Here is a 3,309-nt window from a genome sequence, read left to right as displayed (position 1 = left end):
TTAGCCATTTCTTGTACGTCATTTTATATGGAGTTTTTGCTTTTCTTGAGAGCTGCATACAGACCTTAAACTACAAACTTACTTTTGTGAAGCACTTAGACGCAAAACTAGTTGAGGCCAAAACTGCGGTAAACGCCACATGGATCAAATATATAAACAACCCTCGTATCTCTATCTCAAAGAAGATGAAAATTTTCTATGCTGCGGCTAGGTCCATTATGCTTTATGGCGCACAAATCTGGGGCATTGATAAGTTTGAATCCGTAGGGAAACTCCTGCGTTTCTTTTTAAAAAAGTTAATATTTCTTCCCTCTAATACCCCTAACTATATGCTGCACCTGCAAACCGGGTTATGCCCTAAATTTTTCCACACCTTACATGCCCATATGTTTTTTATTGGGCGCAGTTTTAGTCTGCCGTCTAACAGATTGCCCCGCATCGTGGCCGAGGAGACAGTGCGACAAGGTTCGTACTGGACTAAAAAGTGGTACAATATTTATGAAAGTGTTAATATGGAGCCGGATTTCTCCCCTGCTCTGCTTAAAAAGAACATTCCTTTAATATTAGAAAGGCTGATCCAAATAGAGTTTGCAAGCTTCACTGAAAGAGCACACCAGTCCAAACGCATGACCAAAAATTTTTGATAGCAAAAAGCTCACACTGGAAATGCGCCTTCTCATTTATAAACGTTCTCTGGTCAGAGTCCAGTGTGTGGCATCAAAAATTTAGAGGTGCGGTCGAGCAAATATACCACTCGTCGACGAAATGCACCTCTCGACGCGGTGTCGGTAGAGAAGTGTCGGCTGCCACCATACCAAAAATTTTTCCGTGCCACCACACTTCGAGCAAATTTACCATAGTTCAAAGCAAAATGAAAAAATAAGAACGAAAAAGGAAAGAGGAACAGAAATATAATAAGCACTAGGCAGAGGGGATGCTTGCGGAGGCAGGCGCGTAGCACAGTTTAAAGCAACATGAAAAATAAAAACGAATAACAAAATAGAAACAGAAATCTAGTAAGTACTAGGCAGAGAGGGTGCTTGCGGAGGCAGGCGCGTGCTTGTGTCGGATCAAAACAAACTCTAAAATAAAAATGGAAGTCAGAACGACAAGTGCACAGATCAAGCGGGGAAACGGAGAAAGGAGCGGGCTTTTGTACATTTGCTTGCTTGCCGAAAATATGATATTTGCGTGAAATCGATTTGCTGATTGCAAATTGATTTTTGCAAACATGTATGCATTTTTCTATTTCAGCTATGTACCGACATATCCATTTATATTATTTTAAACAAAGCTAAAATTTAAAATGGAATATGGATAAGACAATTAAAAAAAAACAAACAAAAAATATTACTTGGTCCGTCCGGGATTTGAACCAAGACAAACGGCGAGACGCCAAAAAGTCGCATCGCCTCTAACATACGCTCCACAGCATATTATTGGAATGATAATCTCTAAATCACTACACATGAAATTTTTCATGCATCCAAAAAGACAAACGAATAAATATTTATGCATTTATAAATGCGAATATATTCATACATATGTACGATTGATCTCTTTCGTCTTCCCCTCGCCGTCCTCCGTCAGCAGACAAATTATTAAATTTCTGGGAATTGCCACGACGCCACCAAAATTAACCCGAGGTTGACGAAATATTTAGGTTTTCGCATAAGTTTACATTTAATAAAGCCATACTCGTACATTTTTTATGGGAATAATAACAATTCATTTAAAATTCTGCATGAAAACATCTTCTCGACGATACATGTAACTTTCATGAAAATGAACTATAAAAATTGTATTTTGTTAGCCACTGGAACGAAAAAAACTTGCTCCGCTCAAATGGGTTAATAGCAAAGTTGAGTTGACATATTTACACGCATATATGCAGACATACATATATGCACATGTACAGTGGAGTTGCACTAGCTTGGACATCGCATTGGTTGTACTATAATGTGTTTAAATCTTTTTATGGTACTGAAGATTTGGTTACGGATGAAAAAAATGTAAAATAATCTGTGGAAATATATAAATATATATTTATAAACGCTTTGAAGTATAGAAATTTTTAAAATTAAAAAATAAATTAAATAATTTTTTTGCATTTATACAAATGGTGTTCAAGGCACTTCGACCCACCTGTACAAAAATCGTGGCGCGTCACGGACAAAAATTTTATAATTTCGGACCAAAAAATGTGAAAACGAGCTAAGTTGCCACGTTACATTTGTGAACTTCCGATAAAACCACATATGTTTGTGATTTTAAAAGTTTTGATTTCATTAAAAAAAAAAAAGGTATTGTTTTTTTCCTGCAGAGAACGTTTACTTTTATTAATTAATTATTAAAATGACATCTTAATATATTAGCTAATGATTGAAATATTGGTATGGAACGGAGAAATAGTGTTTTCCAAAAATTACCAAAATTCGAGATACTTATTTTACTGGTCACAGTTCTGGCCAAACAATCAAACCAGTGTGAAACAATCAAAATTTTGAAACGAGTGCCAAGTGAATGCAGATCCTACTGATTCAATCAATCTACAGCTCTGGTATGTATGTACATAGCATGATACAATAATTTTTAGAAGGTAGTTTCACTTCTTCTTCTTATCCGCCATGTTAGCTATCTGACATAAAACTTGTTTCGTATTTTTTGTTGTACCAACTTAAAAAAAAAAAAATCCAGCTTTTGACGTTGGAAAAATAAAACAAAGAAAAGCCAAACATATAAGTAGAGAAATTTTCGAATATTTTGTAATAATTTGCTTCATAAAAAATTAACTGCTGCTTTCGTGGATATTGCAACACACGGAATAGATGTAAGGACACAGCTATAAGAGCCACCGCACACCACAGACTTTATCGGCCGCCTATTTAAATGATAGCGCTCGCTGGAAATAGTTGCGTTCCAGATGATTCACGATATTCACGATTTGCAGGAACAGCTGTTTTCTCCATTAATAAACCTTATGGAAGGTGGTCACCTGGAACGACTTCCTGTAAAAACCTGCAAATCGTGAAGCATCTGGAACGCAACTAATATGTACATGAAGATGTATGGAGGTGCGCACATTACACCAGCTTAATCGCTCTGACTAATAAGTTGTGGTGCAATGGAAAGACTAGCGGCCGATAAAGTCCGTGGTGTGCGATGGATCTAATCCATTATAAACAAGAAATATTGCTTTTATATTTTAATTTTTATGATTTTTATTCATGTGATTAGCAGTGGCTAAAATGTATGTACAAAATACGTGTATTTATATTAAAAATTAAGTGATCAGTTATGAAACATATA

The sequence above is a fragment of the Rhagoletis pomonella genome, unplaced genomic scaffold (assembly GCF_013731165.1).
Source record: "Rhagoletis pomonella isolate Grant_MI unplaced genomic scaffold, Rhpom_1.0 Rhpom_scaffold_00001, whole genome shotgun sequence".
NCBI lineage: Eukaryota > Metazoa > Arthropoda > Insecta > Diptera > Tephritidae > Rhagoletis > Rhagoletis pomonella.
The sequence above is the reverse complement of the archived record's forward strand: the minus strand, read 5'-3'. Positions refer to the sequence as shown.